At 49.6% G+C, this 18,746-nt stretch overlaps 1 pseudogene; it reads left to right on the plus strand.

Moving 5' to 3' along the window:
* Nucleotides 1-12,620: 12,620 nt before the first annotated feature.
* Nucleotides 12,621-13,539, plus strand: LOC104360704 (annotated as a pseudogene).
* The last annotated feature ends 5,207 nt before the right edge of the window (nucleotides 13,540-18,746 follow it).

Below are 18,746 nucleotides of genomic sequence, written 5' to 3' on the forward strand. Positions count from 1 at the left end.
CTGCCATTTCTCCTTAAAAATTACAATTTGGGTGATATAATCAGTCTTTACTGTCCTGTCATTACATAGGACACCCAGGCTCTTATTGGGAGGCACCTGTAGCTGAGCTCCTTTTGTCATCTCAGGTCATGATAGAGATGGATATCATGAGTGAGCTGTTCAGACACAGTTAGAGACATCTGAGGGTCAGGAGGTGTTCCAAGAAATGTGCAGAAGACTGCAAGCTCTTATGGAGCAGTGCTGAGAGTCAGGACAGCATCTGGGTTCATCTTCTTGGACTTTGAAGGGGAACATCTTTGGCCAACAGCAATGACAGCAGATGCCCACATTTAGTACAAGTGACTCTGCCACTGTCTGTTTTGTTCTGGGCAGCCTGTGCAAGGATTCCTCTGAGCAAATGGAGTCATGTACATTTGGGAGAGCTCAGTTTCTCTCTGTCTTTTCCATCAGCTGAATTTACTTGATCCCCACAACAGTGGTCTCATGAACACCTCCAAATTGCTTCACCAATCTTAGGACATTTATGCTGTTTAATGACAAACAGGGGCTTCCAGTGTTACGTGAGGTGCCAAGACTCTCGCACACAGCTCCATGGGGTTGGCTGGGACAGCACTGGTACTATACATGCAAGCAATCTCCCTCCAGATCGGGGCTGTGACAGACCCCCGCACAGCACTGCAGACAGATTCGGGGCTGCTGTGCAAGACACTGACTGCCACCACTGCAGTGTGGCAAGGTCTGTAGAGGGTTTTGTACAAGACTGGCTAGAAAAGAAGGGACATAGCGCATCCAACTTGTTAGAGTTAGAAGACATTTAGGGCAAAGGCAGCCTCAAGGACAGAGTGCCCTTGAGAACAAGGAAGCCCTGTAAAAATGTGCAAAACAGGATGCGAATAAGGAACTAAAGTTGATGTTTAACCGCAGGAATGAAGAAGTGCATAACAAAGACGTAACTAGCTAACTGGCCAATGATGAGCTATAATTTTGCAATATGTATGAGCTTATTAACCATTGTATTTAACCACGTTGATAGCGGACAATAAACGAGACTTGCTGATGACCACCTGGTGTCTGCGTCTCCCTTCTCCGACAAAGGTCTGTCCCTTCTCTATCCAGGAGATGGAGAGCAGTCCAGGAACAAAAGGCACATCAATCCGCAGTCTCCACACAAGTGTTTATCTTCTCAGACTGTTGGGTTTTATCTCCAACAAACAGTACCCAACCCCTTGAAGATGCAGTCAAGGAAATGACCAACAATTTTCACAATGGCCTGTCAGCAGAACCTAGTTGTTCATGGAGATCACCTCCACATCCAATGATGTCCCTCCCTAGCAGAGAAGACAGCAGTAAAATAAACCTGAATCTACCAGGACTGCACTTCACTGTCCTATTTCTATCACATGTAGATGGCGAGAGAGAGATATTTCATGTCCTCTTTGCCTCATCTTTCTCTAAGTTCTCCTAAGCCATTGTACCTCAGGGCAGGCATCTGGAGGAAAACAGCCGAAGGTGGATAGGAATGAAATCAGGGGCTACTTGAGCAGACTCAAATGTCACCTGTCCAAAAGAATCAGATTTATCAATCTGTCTATACATAGGGGAGAGAAAGTGTCATCAGGTTGCTGGTCCTTGTCCATGGCCTATGAAAATATTTAAGGGAATGTAGAGAACAATGTCAAAGTTGTGAAAATGAACTCCCTTACACACTGATTGCACCAAAGACTTTTCTGCAAATGGTTAAACTTTTGGCTAATATCTTCACTCCAGAGTTGATGCAGTTGATCACAAAGTGGTGGTCACCACCTCCAAGATACATGAGGGTACATGAAACCCTGACATGGGACAGGGAAATATGACCCTGGGCTGAAGGGAGACTTTCTGGAGGGGGAGCTTGTGGACATGCAGGGTGAACCAAAGCATCTCAGTCGAGACAACTCATTTCTCTTCCTTGAGTAGAAGAGGAAGCCTGGACAATTGCACCCGAGCTGTCGCGTGTTGGACGAGAAAGAGAAATGAGTGGATCTAGATGTTGCAGAGCCTACCTGAAGATGCACCTGTAACCCAGATAAACTTGGATGAGTGCAGATTTGGCTGTGCAAAAAGGGTGATTCATTTCTTTTGATTCTTTTCTTCCCTCTGTGAATCGAGGGAGCTCATGACTTGAGGTGTGAGTAGATGGGAGTGAAAATGGACAGAGTCTGGGTCAGGGAGTGCTCTGGGTTCTTGGGATCTCTGCTTGACAGAAATGTGATTTTCTTTGGTATAAGGCCATCTCTGCTATGGAAATTGGACTGCAGACAGGGAAGTTGGGCTTCATATACAGCAGAGATGTGTGTTTTATGTTTTATTAAACTCTGCCTGCATTTGGTTTTTCTTTTTTGGCAATTAAGAAACATCCTTCTGTCTGCGTATAGCTTGATTCCCAAGTATGGCAGGTGGGAGTTGGTGTCTATGTGCTGAAACGTGCAGCTACAGCCTGTCGTGGAGAAAGCTCAGATTGGAACAAAGGTGCTGTAAGTCCCAGGGGACTGGTGAGAGACATGTGGGTTGGAGGTAGGACAAACGTGTCCAGAGAGTGTCTGACATACAGGGTCTTGACTTCCCCCTATATTCAGACTCGATAGGGAGAAGTTCAGGATCAGTATCAATTGGAGTTGGGTGATGTCTCTTAGTGTGTAAGCACAAAAGTGAACTAATTGAAAAAGAAGATATTGTTTCCTATTGACATTTATTATGGAAAGATTTACACTATGACTACACTCCTGAAACCACCCAAATTCACCAATGGAACTGAGGAATTCTGTTACCCAGAGACTTGTCTTGACAGCCGTTTTTCATGTTACTGAGCCCTCTGGTGCGAAGTTGCTGAACTGCAGATCCTGGAAAGGGATTGATGTGGCCTCTAGAGAAGTCGGAGTCAGCAGGAACCCTCCAAGTTCCTGAGGGTGTCAGTGATGGCCACCGAGGTCCATCACTGGAGCCCATGGAGGGAATGAGGAGACAAGGTTCCTGTCCTGGGGTGGTGAAGCAGGAAGGCAGAGGCACTGCTGCCAGGCTGAAAATCAAATGTTCAGGTGACTGTGAAAGCCCTTGATGTGTTTCCTCACGCAGGATGTCAAGCCCTGACCCCATAGCCTGGGAATGGGGATCCTTCCCCTCAGGGGATGCTGAGGAATCTTCACACAGACACCTCACATCTTCTTCATGTCTTTCACACACACACTGTCACACATAACCCCACTCCCTTGGACTAGGAGGTTTGTGCATCCTCCAGGCTCCTGGATGTTTCCTGAGGCCCATCCAAGTGTGGGGAGTGAAGGAAGGAAGAGAGGTGTCTCAGCCTCCCCATCAGCCCCAGGGCTGAGGGCCAGCCATGGCATGAGGAGGCGGAGGCCAGTGTCTCCCTGTGTCCCTTGCTCCAGTCTCCCAGGCATCTTTATTGTCCCCTGCCAGCAAGCCCCTCTGTGCCAGCCCCTCTCCCAGGAAAAGACTCCTGGACCAGGGCCTCCTCAAACTTCTCCACTTGCCCCAACAATAGAGAAACTTGTCTGAGCTGGTGCATTCAGAAATAGATTTCTCCTGAGAGGAACGGATGCTAAAGAACATGCAAAAAGATATGAAGAAATTGAAGGAGTAATTTCCCAAAATAAGAGAGCAGACTTAATCACAAATGAGGATGCTCTTCTGGTCCACTGACACAGACCTGTTACAGATTAAATAACTGCAGTTAGGTATTGGCCAGGTGCAAGATTAGAAAGAGAACTACAGATTTTAGAAATGAGATAGAGAAGTTTGGAACAGCAGCTCAGTTTGTAAAAGGGGAACATATAATCACAAGCGTAAGTCAAATAAATGCAAAGCCAAAACACACCACATCCAGGGTGGTTCTGTCCTGCCATGGGAAAGGGGAGAGAGAAAGGCCAGGAAAGGGGCTGGGTTTGGCTGTTGAACTTGGGCTGCAGCAGAGATGAGGAGTCAAGGGAGTGGGTGGGGAAAGATGGGCAAAGGCAACACCAATTGTGGTGGTGATTGTGAGGCCACGACTGTTACAGGAGCCTGATTGGACAGCAGCTGGCCCCAGAAATTTGGGGCCACATGTGCATCACAAAACCACTCATCCCAGCAGAGACAAGCTAGGGACAGAGAGGAGGGAGAGACAGACCAAGGGCAGGTGGCAGAATGGTGATGATGATGAGGTGGCTTCCACTGCAGCAGCCTGACTGGCCCTCAGGAGACATGCTGGCCAGCAGGCATTCTGAGGTCATCCAGTGCATCTGAGAAGCACCCAACAGAAATGACCTCCTTGGGGAGGGGAGGGCTGAGGCAGGTGGAAGAGGCCCACCTGCGTTCTGATTCTGGGGGCACCTCTGTTCTTGTGACCTGAGCAGCCATGGCAGACAGGAGGGCAGGCAGGGCTCATGGCCACCCTGCTCAGGACGCCTGAGACTGCTGGAAAATCTTTTCCTTATCTCCAGGGTGAACATCCCCTGTTTCACCCAACCTCCTCTTTCAGCCTCTTAACATGCTCCGTGGTGGAGAACCCCATTCTGTGTTCTTCAGGACCTCCTCATTGGTGTGGAGAGGCTGCAGGGAGGTGCCCCTCAGCCTTCCCTTCTCCAGGCTGCACAAGCCCAGCTCCCTCAGCCTCTCCTCACAGGCAAAGTTTCCAGCTTGCCTGTCTTGGGGGCATTCATGAACCCCCTCCAGCTTGCAACATCCTTCCTGTACTGGGGATTGCAATCCGGACACAGTAACCTGGACAAGCCCCTCTCTGATCTCCTGGCCGTCCTGCTGGCCACAAAGGCCTGGGTGCAGCTGGCCTCCCTTGCTGCCAGGACACGGCTGCCTCCTCTCCAACCCACCAAGACCTTTCCTTTTTACTATATTTTCCATCTGTTGGTTTGCAATGAAGGTAAATTCTGCTGTGCCCGTGTGCAGCCAGGTCTCTGAGGAAAGCCAGTGGGAGCTGGTGCAGTGGAGCTGTAACATCCAGCTGCGGCCTGGTGGAGAAGTCTGATGGAAGGAGTTGTGCTGCAAGTGCCAGGGGGACGATGAGAGAAGTGGCAGGGCTGGGGAGGTGAGGAATCAGGCTGTCCATGCAGTGTCTGACCTTCAGGAGGAGCTGGCCCTACCCATCTTGACAGCACTAGGAGACCCTCTGCATCAAGATCAGAGGAGGCTGCAATCACTTCTTCTGTAAAAAAAAAAGTAATACAGTAGACTTAAACCTAAGAAATACTTCTGTATGAAATGCTCAGTCAAATGTTCCCTTTACATACACTCCAGAGACCTCTGCAGTTATCTGTCCAAGGCTTGATAAACTGAAGAAAACAATTGGAAGAGACATGGCTTTTTACATTTGAATGAGCCCCATGGTGTCTGTGAGTGCTGAGACCATGAGCCTTCAGACACCCAGAAGGAGCCTGAGCGAAGGGCTGAAGAAGTCAACATCAGAAGGCAACCCCTAAGGTTTCAAGGAGTGTTAATGGGTCCCAGTGAGGGCCATCAGCACCAAAGCCTCCCCAGGGGCTGGTTAGAGCAGGAAGTTGGAGGTGTCAATGAGAGGCAAACAAACACAATGTTAAGGTGGTTCTGGTGCTTACTGTAACCTTAAGGTGTTTAGGCCATAGGGACAAAGCCTGACCCCCAGCCCCTGGGAAGGGAGATCCTGTCCCTCACACATTGCCCAGGGCTCTTCCTGGGACAGTGTCATATGGGAATTTGCGGTGTCAAGGACAGGACTATAGTGACAAATATGGGTCTCTCTGGGGTGGGGCCGAGGGGCGTTAAGGTCCTGGTACCATAAGGTTACCGTTTGTCCAGGTAGGCCTTAGTTATGGAGGGAACAGGCCAGAGGCAAGGGGGAAAAGACCTTGGCTCTGCTGGGGGCTCTTAGCCTTGCCAGAGCCTTCAGTTGTCTTTCCCACAGGCTGTCCTCAGTGTCCCACACCTGCAGCTCTTTCCCTGCAGACTCTCAACATCAGCCTTTCTTCCCCACCTCCCTCTCACCTGAGCATCTCACTGCCCTCACTGGTAGAGAATAGAATAGACGAGGCTATTTCAGTTGGGAGGGACCTGCAACCATCATCTAGTCCAACTGCCTGACCCATTCAGGGCTGACCAAGTACAGCATGGTATGAACGGCATTGGCCAAATGCCTCTTAAACACTGACCACCCTGGGGCATCGACCACCTCTCTGGGAAGCCTGTTCCAGTGTTTGTCCACCCACTCGGTAAAACAAATGCTTCCTCATGTCCAGTCTAAATCTCCCCTGGCACAGCGTTGAACCGTTCCCACATGTCCTATCACTGGATACCAGGGAGAAGAGATCAGCACCTCCCACTCCGTGTCCCCCCTCAGGAAGCTGCAGAGAGCAATGAGGTCACTCCTCAGCCTCCTCCTCTCCAAACCAGACAAACCCAAACTCCTCAGTCACTCCTCATAGCACATTCCTTCCAGCCCTGTCACCGGCTTTGTTGCCCTCCTCTGGATGCATTCGAGGACCTTCACATCCTTCTCAAACTGTGCGGCACAGAACTGCACACAGTATCGAAGGTGAGGCCGCACCAATGCTGAGTATCTATCCATCCTCCTGGTTGTTCCTTGAAACACAAAGCTGTGGGCTCTTCCAGACTCCCTCTGGGTGACTTGCTTGCAGCACAGCACTGCCCTTGGGGTGACATTTCTTTCTCTTTGTCTCCATTCTCTACCTCCCCTGCTGTACTTTTTTCTGTTATATCTTTCTCATGCTGTTTTCTGACATGTGGAAACACACTTTACAACTCACAAGAGTTATAAAGCAGGTATGTTTATTGCAGTGATGGGAACAAGGGCGATCTCTCCTCCAAGCTTGTACACCGTATCATGAAGCAGGCATCATTTATGATACAGAAACATGCATATTCAGTTAGTATAGGCTGGGTTATTACAATTAGTTCTAAGAATAGGTGTGATTATTGTAATTATTTCCGGAATTCATTATCCTAAGTCTCCTCCTCTTGCCACATGCGTACTGCCATCCGGTGGTCGTGGGCCGGGGTCTTTTGGAGGAAGGCTCGTGGTCTTCTTCACCATGTACTCTAAATCTTTGTCCCAGAATGCTGAGTTACCTCAGCCAGTAACTGCAGAACTGGCTCCAGCCAGATGGCTCCTTCTTGCAGACGCCTTAATTAACAGATGGATATCCTGTTATCTATGGAGGCCTCTTGTAAAGACGTTTCCTGTTATCTTTCAAGGTCTTTTGCAACCAAGTATCCCGTTATCTTGCTAGTTATTTTGCTAAGCGTTTATTTTCTATATCAAGTCCCCCCTTTTTTTACCCTTGCAATTCTTTTGCTATATGGCACCATTCCTTTTAGCAAAATACTTGCCATTTTCAATGTTTTGCTGTAATTTGTGTTTCTTCCACTCCTCATCGGTATTCCCAGTTTGTTTATCCATCCACATAAATCATTGCAACACACAACAGACCAATAATCCTAATACAATAATCACGATAACTGCAACAAAAAGCTGCTTAAGCTTTGTGACATTAGGTAGCCAAGAGGTGAGCTTTTCCCAGAGGTTAGAAAACCCATACGAGGTATCATCCAGGGATACCTGATGTAAGACTTTTGAGTGTTCCCAAATCTTCTGAAGGTCAATCTCTGTTCTACTTGATTCATCTACATAAATACAACAGCTTGTATTGATCAAGGTGCACACCCTTCCCATGTGAGCTGTGATTATATCTAGAGCCGTTCTGTTTTGAAAGTCTACTCCCTTCAGGGATTTTACCTCCTGGTCTAAACATAAAAGGGCATCAGTAGTTGCGTTTGCTATTATTTCCATTTCTGCCAAAATATTTACCATGGCTTTTTCAATCTCACGAACTCCAAACCAGGGTAAGAACCACTGTGTGAAGCTATGAAACCCTAACGGTTTCTCTATAAGCGGGTTATAAGCTCCCTGTCTTACCCTTTTCCATGGTGACCTCAAAACACCATTTGGGGCATGGGACTGGTTAAATATTTTGTCCTGGGTATCCTTCTTTCATATTTTCCTTTTCTAGAGCCAAAACCATTGGGTCTTGTGGGCTCTTTAATCCACAATCAGTTTGATACTCAGGGTGATTTCGGAGTGTCTGCATATGAGACCTCATCCCACTTTCCTTCTCTCCTCAAAACCAACATCATTGCAACAAAGTATTATAATTCAAGGTTCCATTAAAGGGCCATTTCCCCCGTCATCTAATTTATACAGGGGCCACCACTGGATACAGTATTTAGTTAATGTCCTTTTATTCACACTTCCACCTGGTGTGCCTCCAATTTCCTTCCAATGGGCTAAGATGCAGCCCAGAGGGATCTTTTTCACTATACCCCCACTCTGTTTCCCTCCCATATTGTTAGCCGGGAGGGCTTATCCACATTCTGCTTCTATTGCCTCTGTAAGTTTCCTAGGTTCCCACAATACGTTCTTCTAAGCTGACCCGAGCGCTCAATTCTGTCCCAGTCAGACCACTTCCCTTGACATTTACTACACCAGAAATCGTCTCCAAATTCCACCCAGACGTCTTGTCCACAACCAAAGCATCCAAAACAAAGATTGGATTACAAGAAAAATCCTCGGGTCTGTGTATGGGACACCAAAAGTTCACCACAGGCTCAAACAATACTGTTTTAAAATCTGACATACACTACATTCGCTTCTCTCTCTCCGGCCACTCTCCTCGTGGAGGACATGGAAGCGGGATCAGAACTCCGCACTCACTTCGCAGCTGTGCTGCGTTTCACTTCTCTCATGCAGGCATACAGGCACACAGACACACAGTTACACACAGGGCCCCTGTCCTGGTTCGGGCTGGAATAGAGTTCCTGTTCATTTTGGCAGCGGGAGGAGAGCTGCAGCACACTGAGGCCCCAGAGGCTCTCCAGGTCCGAGAGCCCTTGCCTGTGTGCGGGGGTGGGGGGAGCACAGCTGGAGTGCTGGGCCCGATTGGCTGCTATCCCATGTCATGTGACATTTTGCTCACCATATAAGGAAGGAGTGGGCTGAAGGTGTGGGCTCTCATTCCGGGAGTGTGGCTGCAGGGTCTTTGTGTTTGGGATCGCTGGCCGGGAGCAGGTGGGTGTCGGTCAGTGGGTGGTGAGCAGCTGTATTGTACGTTACCCATTCATCATGGCACCATATTATTCTGTTACTGTTATTAAACTGTTTTTATCTCAACCCGTAAGTCTCCCTTTGCCCTCCAATTCCCTCCCCATTCCCAAGTGGGGGAGGGTGGGTGAGAAGCTGCGTGGCGTTTAGCTGCTGACCAGGTTAAACCACGACAACTGTCACACAGGTTATCCGTGAATGTGATACACATGCTGCAATCAGGCAAGCCAAGAGGTTAAAACCTCTTTGGTATCGAGGGCTATGGTTAAAATATAGATATGGGGAGGCCTGGCAGAGTGATTACATCACGCTTCCACAATACTTGACATGGCAAACTTTATGTGCTCACAATGGTGGAAGCAACTACCGGGTGGGTGGAGACATAGGCCGTGCCCCATGCCACTGCTCAGAACACTATTCTGGGCCTTGAAAAACAAGTCCTGTGGCAACATGGTACCCCAGAAAGAATTGAGTCAGATAATGGCACTCATTTTTTAAATAATCTCATAAACACCTGGACAAAAGAACATGGCATTGAGGGGTATATCACATCCCCTACCATGCACCAGCCTCTGGGAAAATTGAGTGGTACAATGGGCTACTAAAGACCACGCTGAGAGCAATGAGAAGAGGAACTTTTAAACACTGGGACAGACATTTAACAAAGGCCACCTGGTTGCAGATGGAGGTAGAGTCCCTGTAGTGCACCTTAAGAACATGCTGGGGAAGACTATTTGGGTTATTCCTACTTCAGGTAAAAGTAAGCCAATATGTGGAATTTACTTTGCCCAAGGACCTGGATGCACTTGGTGGGCAATGCAGAAGGACGAGGATGTCCGATGTGTGCCTCAAGGGGACTTCATGTTAGGTGAAAATAGCGAATAAATAGCCAATAAGCCTATGGGTATGCAACCCCATAGGACAGCCTGTGGTGGAGATGACAGAGCGCTGTGAGAATGCTGAAAGCCCCCAGTAAAGTCAACCCTATCACGACTTTGGCTGTGGCTGTTGTCTCTGCCACTGATGCCTGTGAGGAGGCACAGTCCCTTGCAGCACGGGGCCTCATGACCTCCTTGTGCATCCTCAGGAGCCTGGGAGGTGCACATCTCCATAGCCCCTACCCCAGGAAGAGCCCTGAGGAATGTGGGAGGGACAGGATCTCCCTTCCCAGGGGCTGGGTGTTGTGGCTTGGCCATTTGTTTAATGGGCCTAGGGCTTGGAACTTTGGCTTAATACAACACACTCAGGTTTACTCAGCATCAGAGCCACCTTTCCCTTTTTGTTTCCAACTTGTCATCACTGCCTCCAGAATTCTGCTCTAACAGGACCCTGATGAGGCTTTGTCAACAGTGTCCCTCAGTGGAAGCCATTAACAGTGCAGGAAACTTTGGAGTTGGAATATAACTTTGACTTCTTCAGAGGTTTCTTCAGCTTCTCTGTGCCTGAGGTTCATGGAGTTGGCACCAAACCCTCCTGAGGGGTCATTAAACTGCCTTGGGCTGTTGCTGTGGTGCTGAGCTGGGCCGGGCTCCTGGGCCGGAGGGAGCTCCTGGCAAGTGGGCAGCGCTGCAGAGAGACAGCTCTGCCCAGGAGCAGCTCCTCTGCAAAGCGCAGCAGGGCTGAGGGCACTGCCTGCAGGCACCCAGGGCAGAGCAGCGAGGCACACACAGCTTCAAGGCAGCCTGGGCTGGGAGGCTGCTGAGAGCTCCGAGGAGGAGAAAGCGTCAGGGCCCTGGCCACAGTAAGTCTGGGGGTGCAGGGCAATGCAGCTGCAGCTCGGGGAGGGATCTGGGGAAGGCAGCAGAGCCGCCAGGTATCTGCCTCCTGCCTAGAGGAAGAGGAGGAGGAGGAGAGGAGGAGGAGGAGCTTATCCCGAGCAGGGCTTCCCTGGTGCCCCCTGCGAGGGCCAGGGCATGAGGGCTGCCTTCTGGCGGGGCCGGCTGCAGGGGTGTGCAGCCGGGTGTGCAGGCAGGGGTGCCCAGGGCTGTCCTTCCCAGCAGGGTCCCTGCACCCCAGGGGGCTGTGTGCTGGGGCAGGGACTCTGCCACCTGCCAGGGTCAGCACTCAGCCTGCCCAGGGAGCTCCCCACGGCGCTGTGGGGAGAAGCTGTGGGGGGAAGGAGAGACCCCCACCAGGGCAGGCTCCTTCTGCTCTCCAGAGGCTGCTGCGTAGATCAGGGATGCTCAGAGCTCCAGATCACATAGCACATTTGTATTTCAAGAGGAAATTCAAGGCAGGGGCCACCTTAAAAATGTGAAGCTTTCTAGGATCTATGATCTCATGTTTCTTCTAAGAAATCCTAGAAAGGAGCTGTGAAATTTGAATAAGTCACTGAGACTCCTGAACTGTTAAACTGAGGGATCAGCAGAATTGCCAGAAGCTTCATAATGTGCCTTCACCTACTCCTCTACTTACAGACACACCAGCATCACCTTTGTTTGTGGGTTCTGGTTTTGCCTGCTGTTCTCCTTTGTATCTGGAAGTAGGGAATGCCCCTGGGCAGTGCCCTATTGCCAGGAGGGGTCTGCAGGGCAGAGCTGAGCACACAGAGGGTGGTATGGGGTCTGGGAGCACTGTCAGGGTGCTGACATGGGGACACAGAAATGGCTCCTAGCAGAAAACAGCTCCAGGGAGCAGAGAGCCAGGACTTGCTCCAGCATTGTCTTCACTCTGGACTGTGGCACTGTGGAGCCGCAGAAGAATGACATGCCGAGACGGGTTCAATGTGGGTGATAGAGCATCAATTAACATGTGTCTTTATTGGTCCAGGGTACATATATTTATACAGACAACACTAATTATTATGCCTACTAGTCACTAGCTGATTGGCTTAAGCTCTAAAGGTCGTATTCGCACGGTCCACCTACTTAGCTAACAGCACAAGCTTCTCATAACACTAATTTTCTCATGCCACTATTTCTGATTCCTCTTGACTTGTTTTCGATACACAACAGTACCATAACACAAAGTTTCTCAGACCACTGTTACCATAACACTAGGTTTCTCAGACCACTACTCCGAATTCCCCTTAACCTGTTTTCGACACACCACGGTACACAAGGCTGAAGCGTCCTTGACATTCCTCATGTATCAGCAGCTGCGAGCAGCTGCAGGCAAACCCTAGTGAGGCTCAGCATCAGCAGCTAGAGCAGGCTCTGATCATACAATTGCTCAGTGGGCTCAGGACCCTTGTCTCTGAGCCATTCTCCAACAGGGCACAAGGAATCTTTTTGTTCTTCAGGTCTCCCCTGTGTTCAGGCTGAGAGAAACATGAAAGATAAGGATTTCTGCCCCTTCAAAGAATGTCTCATCAGAAAAAACACAAATCTGAGCTCATGTAAAGGGATCAAATATATTTTCCCCAAAGAAAGAGAAATAATTTTGAGGAGACTTTTTGAGAAACAGCATAAGATTGAATAAAAGAAGTCTGTCCTAACTTGTCAATGTCTTCTAGTTCAACCTCCCTGCCTGCAGTGAACAAATGTCCAACAGAAGCTCCACCACTGAGTTCCTCCTCCTGGTATTTGCAGATAGACGGGAGCTGCAGCTCCTGCACTTCTGGCTCTTCCTGGGCATCTACCTGGCTGCCCTCCTGGGCAACGGCCTCATCTTCACCGCCGTTGCCTGCGACCACCACCTCCACACCCCCATGTACTTCTTCCTCCTCAACCTCTCCCTGCTCGACCTGGGCTCCATCCTCCACCACTCTCCCCAAAGCCATGGCCAATTTGCTCTGGAACACCACGGCCATTTCCTATGCAGGATGTACCGCGCAAGTGTTTCTGCTTCTCTTCTTGATTACAGCAGAATTTTCTCTTCTCACCATCATGGCCTATGACCGCTACGTTGCCATCTGCCAACCCCTGCACTACGGGACCCTCCTGGGCAGCAGAGCTTGTGTCCACATGGCAGCAGCTGCCTGGGGCACTGGGTTCCTCTATGCCACACTGCACACTGCCAACACATTTTCTCTACCACTCTGCCATGGCAACGTGGTGGACCAGTTCTTCTGTGAAGTTCCCCAGATCCTCAAGCTCTCTTGCTCAGGCACCTACCTCAGGGAAGTTGTGCTTATTGTGGTTAGTGCCTGTTTATTCTTTGCTTGTTTTGTTTTCATTGTGCTGTCCTATGTGCAGATCTTCAGGGCCGTGCTGAGGATCCCCTCTGAGCAGGGACGGCACAAAGCCTTTTCCACGTGCCTCCCTCACCTGGCCGTAGTCTCCCTTTATTTCAGCACAGGCATGTTTGCTTACCTGAAGGCCCCCTCCATTTCTTTCCCATCCCTGGATATGTTGGTGGCTGTTCTGTACTCAGTAGTTCCTCCAGTCATGAACCCTCTCATCTACAGCATGAGGAACAAGGAGCTTAAGGATTGCCTGAGGAGACTGATGACTGGATAATTCTCAGAAACAATAAAGTTCCTGTATTCTGCAAATAACTCGGTATGTAATTCATTACAGGCAAATCTCATCTTCTATATTTTTTTTTGTTCTTTTGTAGTTTGGGATGGGTTTTTTTGCTTTGCTTTACCTTTTATAAATTTCTCTGCAAATAAATGTCATTATTTCTCTTTTTTCTAATTATGTATCTATCAATATTTTTTGTCATCCAGAGACTTTGTAAATGAGGACCCATGTTCTCTTTCTGTTTAAACAAAATAAAGGATGCTGCAGTGACTTGTTTCTCTGAGATCTTTCCTCGAAGACATTCTCTGGGCCTGCCAGAACAGTGCCTGCATGCAGAGGTGGAGGGGAAAAGCATCCTAGCACAGCAGTGCTTTCAGGAAGCACAAGCACTTGGTCTTTCCAGAGCTGCTCATTTTCCACTTCCACTCTCTGCTTCTGAGCCCTTGTAGGGGTCCTTCCTTGAACCGTGGTCCCTGTGTCCCTTCCTCATACCTTGGGGCATCTCCCACGGGTGCAAAGCAGGGCGAGCACTGCAGGGCTGAGGTGCCTCCCAGCCTCTGGGGGTGGAAGCAGGAGTTCTGAGAGACACTATGGCTCCTGCAGTGCACTGCCTCTGCATGTGCAAGGGAAGGACTCGTGTCTCTGAACAGCCCTGTGTGTAAGAGGAGTGCCCGAGGCCAGCTCAGCTGTGGGCACCTGACAGAGCCCTGACACTTCTGTGTGTGACTGCAGGAACAACCCCACCTTCCCAGTGAGATTCACCTCAGCCACTGTGGACAGGCTCATTGCAAGTGCTCCTGTCTGCTCTGTCACCCTCCTCTGTCTTTCTAGACTGTGCCGCCAAAATCATATAGCAATCAGAGAGGTTCTGGGGTCCTTGGAAAAGGCAGATGTCCAACCCATCTTCAAGAGGAACAGGAAGGAGAATTGGGATAAATACAGGCTGATCAGCTAACCAGCATCTCTGGGAAGGTCATGGTGCACGTCCTCCTGCTGTCATTTCCACTCACTTGAAGGACAAAATAAAGGCATTGTTGAACCAGAACGGGCAGGGTAAACAAGGGCATGTTATGTACATGGAATTTTGCAATACCCTTGATGCAGTCTGCTATGTTTCCCTTATAGCCAGATAGGTGCTCTTTGGACAGAAGAGGTGGGCGTTACAATAGGTGGGAAGTTGGCCCCATAATCAGGCCCAAATGGCATCAGTGACACAAAGTCCTCCATGCAGCCAGTCACTGTCATCATCCCTCAGTGTCCAGAAATTTGGCCAGCACTGCTGCAGGTATTTATTATCTCCCTGTATGATGTGATAGAGCACACTTTCAGCTCCTTTGTGGAATATAAAAAGGTGGGCCGAGGCCTTGAGCAACCTCATCTAGTTCACTCTTCCTTGAGCAGGCATGTCAGAGAAGATGATGTTCAGGGATGTCTTCCACCCTGAGCTACTCTATGATTCAATGAATCTTTCCCTTGCAGAGACCTCTGAAGACAGAAGAGGCTGAGGAAGAACAAACAAAAGAAGCATGAGATGCAGAAGAGGAGATATAAAAGCTACCAACTTAAATAAAGCAGTTCCTGTGAAGAATGTTTCTCCACTCAGATCGTTAGTAGGAAATAGATTTGATAGATTTGATAGAACAAGCATACTTTTATCTGGTCAGTCCCTGGGCCATAATGAGGGTGATGGATGGGTATGGTATTATGAGGTCAGTTGTGTCTCAGAAACTCATAATCCAGTAGGAAGAGTATGGCTGTGATGGGGACCATGAGGTCATTTCTGTCTCTGGAGGTGACAGTGTAACAGCAGGAACACAGCGGGGAAAGTTCCTCTGCCAAAGTAACCCCACAGGCCCTATCCAGGAAAAAGGCTTGGACATGGGTTCTCATGTCCGTTCCACGTGAGCAGAGGATGGGACAGCAGCAGGCACGTGCCTTGGTCCCATCCATCCAACAAGCTGCAAGACCAGTAGCGGTTGTGTGGTTTAGAAGGTGAGGAAGGCTAATGGGTTGGGTTCCCTGCTAGAAAGATGGTTTCTGAGGTGGTAGAGCTTTCCTTGGTAGTAGGAAACATCAGTGAAGGTACAGAAATGTTGGGGTGAGACCAAAGCAGAGAAGCGAGATGAGTGTCTACAGCCTGCAGGGAAATAGTGCAGGTATCAGATAGTGTAGAACAGCCTGCAGTGAGGATGGCAAAGAGCTCTGGCAAAGCTGGGAGGCACCAACAGAACCCAGGTCTTTGTCCTCTTGGCTATGGCAGTTGTCTATCACTGAGACCTGTGAGAAGACACATTGTCCTCATGGTACTGGGGCCTCACTGTCTCCTTGCAAAACCAGAGAGAAGCTGGAAGTTGTTGTGCCATGGTTGTCCTTCACTTGGCTTTGCACACCCCACCTCCCACGGTCCCAGGAAGAGTCATGACCTGAGCATGAACAACAGGACCCCCCTTCTCATGGGCTGGAGGTCACAGCTTGACCTTTCTGCTTCATAAGGCAAACCAAGGGTTTTCTCAACACCAGACTTGACTGCACAGTGCCTTTGCCTACCTGCAACCACAGCCTCCAATTATCTGCTCTAACGAGTCTATGGGGAGGCTTTGTCAGTAATGGCCCTCAGTGGGGCCAATCAATGCTTCAAGGTACTTTAGGTTTTGCTTCTGACTTTGATTTCTTGAGAGATCTGCTCAACCTTCTCTCGGTACCTGAGCCTCATGGAATCAGCCTCAAATACAGCATGGGAACATTACAATGCCAAAAATTTGAACAAGCCACGACTCTTCCATCATTTTCTTCTAGTACTGGATACTCATATAGCTAATTAGAGAGGTTTCAGGAGGGTAGGTAAAGGGGAAATTTTCAATGAGCATTTTGAAGAAGTGATAGAAGAATTTTCCAGTTGATACTGATGCAGAGTGTCTCCTAAGGAGGTGTAGACAGGTAGAAAAAGCAGCCTCTTGAGTCTAGACACGGTATGGACAACTTTGCACCTCACCTCTCCAACCTCATTATGTCTTTCTTTGGCCCCCTGGAAATTACATTACTTTTCCTTACATCAGACTTGTCCACTGAAGTCTGTACCTGATTGTGACAGCTTCTTTGCAGCCATCTCTACCGATTTCATTAGAGAATTGAAAACAGGAACAGAGGGGTTTTTTTGAATTGGGGAAAAGGAAAAAAAAAAAAAAAAAAAAAAAAAGAAAAAAAATAAAACACAATAGAATGTAATCAACAATAAAACACACTTCTCAGCTGTGTGTTTAAGCAGCTTCCAATGAAGACCATTGCCAGAGCTGAGGAGTTGCCTATAGGGAGTATGAAAGAAAGACTATGGAAAGACAGTTGGGCTTTACATCCCTGAAGCACAAAGAAGGTTGATATGTGAGACGGATCTGAAGGATAAAAGAGTAAGAGGAGGAAAACCTCTGGGTAACAATGGAAAATGTGTATTTCCAAAGAGGCTTCTGAATAAATAACTTCAGATATAACGAGGTCTCTTCAAACCCAAAGCATTCTATGATTCTACTTTTACTGCTTTTTTTTGTGTGTGTTTTTTTCTCACAGATTCCTCCCTGCAGGCACAGAAATGATCCCTTACTTTTCCCCAGAGCCATCCCTGCTCCCCAGAGAGCCTTTCCCCACATGAGACTTACAGTTGTGACTATGTTGCAGTTACCTTAATAAAACAGTTTGAATCCTACAATATTATTTTGATTTTAGTTTAAAAGTATGATTTTGATTTAACATGAAGCTACAGTAGCTGTGAAAATATAAAGTACACTAAGGCCCTTAAGATTAAGCAACTAGCATGCTGTGTGCCTTGAACACTATAACAATCGTTATGGACTCTGAATTAACACAATAGGTACTGGTTATGGATCTTGACTTGAAACAATAGGTACCAGAAGAAACTGACAGCCAATCATTATTAAGGTCAAACTAAACTCTGTGAATTTTGTTGATCTTATGTAACCATGACTCTGCTGAAAAAGTGTATAAATATGTTGTGCTTTGGACCTGTCGGGGAGCACGTTTTTCGAGCTGTCCCCCGTGTTCCCCAGCGCTGGAATAAAGAAATGCCTGCTTATCTGCCTTGTGTAGGTAAGTTCTATTCATGATTGCCACCACTAACACTGCTGCCAGCCCCTTGTCCTCCCCAAGCACTGTCCTGCTGTCCTTGCAGGGTGCTGGGGCCGGGGGCCTTTCCCCCCTTCCCCAGAGCTGGCGGGGGCCCCCTCACTTTGATATTCTCTGGCAGCTTGTATCTATGGCAGAAGACATTGAGGCCCTGGGACAAGCCCAGGTGCCTGGCGGTTCTGCACAGGATGCAGATGCTGTCCAGAAACTTCATCTTGTGGCCCTCCTCCTGGCAGCCAGGGGACAGAGAGACAGGCAGGGAGCGTGAGTGGGGGGACACATGGCCAGCAGGACCGGAGCGCTGGGGGTGCAGAGCCGTGGGGGAGAGCTGGGAGAAGCAGCTCTGCCCAGCCAGCACCCCTCCAGCAGTCCGGCAGCAGCAGCAGAGCCCCTGGCAGCAGCCGCCAGCACAGCCGGCTCTGAAAGGGCCGCGGTCACCTTTTCTGGGCTGAGGACGAAGACGCGGATGAAGTACACGTGTTCCTGTTCCTCTCGGTACACAGGCAGCCAGCTGACAGCTCCAGGAGGAGGAGAGCAGGGAGGGCTGTCGAGAGAGTGCGGTGGCAGGAGAGAGCAGAGGCAGGAGCTCTGCCCTGTGGCCGGCCCCACACCCGCTCCCCTGGCACAGCCTGCCCGTGCGTGGCGGGGCTGGAGGGTGCCCAGCAGAAGGGCTGCGCTGCTGGAGCACAGAGCGGCGGGGAAAACCCCCAGTGCCGCGGGCTGAGGCCCTCGCTTGCAGCCGGACAGGAAAGAGCCCCGTCCTGCAGCATTGTTGCCTCCTGCCAGCCCAGCTGCCTCTCACTGCCCGTGCCCCGGGGCAGGAGCTGGGTGCCCTCTGCTCTCTCCCTGCTGGGGCGAGGCTGTGCTGGGTCCAGCCCCCAGCCCTGAGAAGCCCTGGCATTCAGGCAGCACCGTGTCCCCCACCCGCGGGACCCCCGCTGATGGCAGAGGGGGGAAAAGTGCTCCTGGCATCGAGCAGGGTGCGCTGGCTGTGCCCTGCCCTGCCTGGAGCAACGGGGCCCCCACTCACCGATCTGCAGCGGCTGCACCGTAGACACCTCATGGGG

The sequence above is a fragment of the Tyto alba genome, unplaced genomic scaffold (genome assembly GCF_018691265.1).
Source record: "Tyto alba isolate M040663 unplaced genomic scaffold, T.alba_DEE_v4.0 Super-Scaffold_15, whole genome shotgun sequence".
NCBI lineage: Eukaryota > Metazoa > Chordata > Aves > Strigiformes > Tytonidae > Tyto > Tyto alba.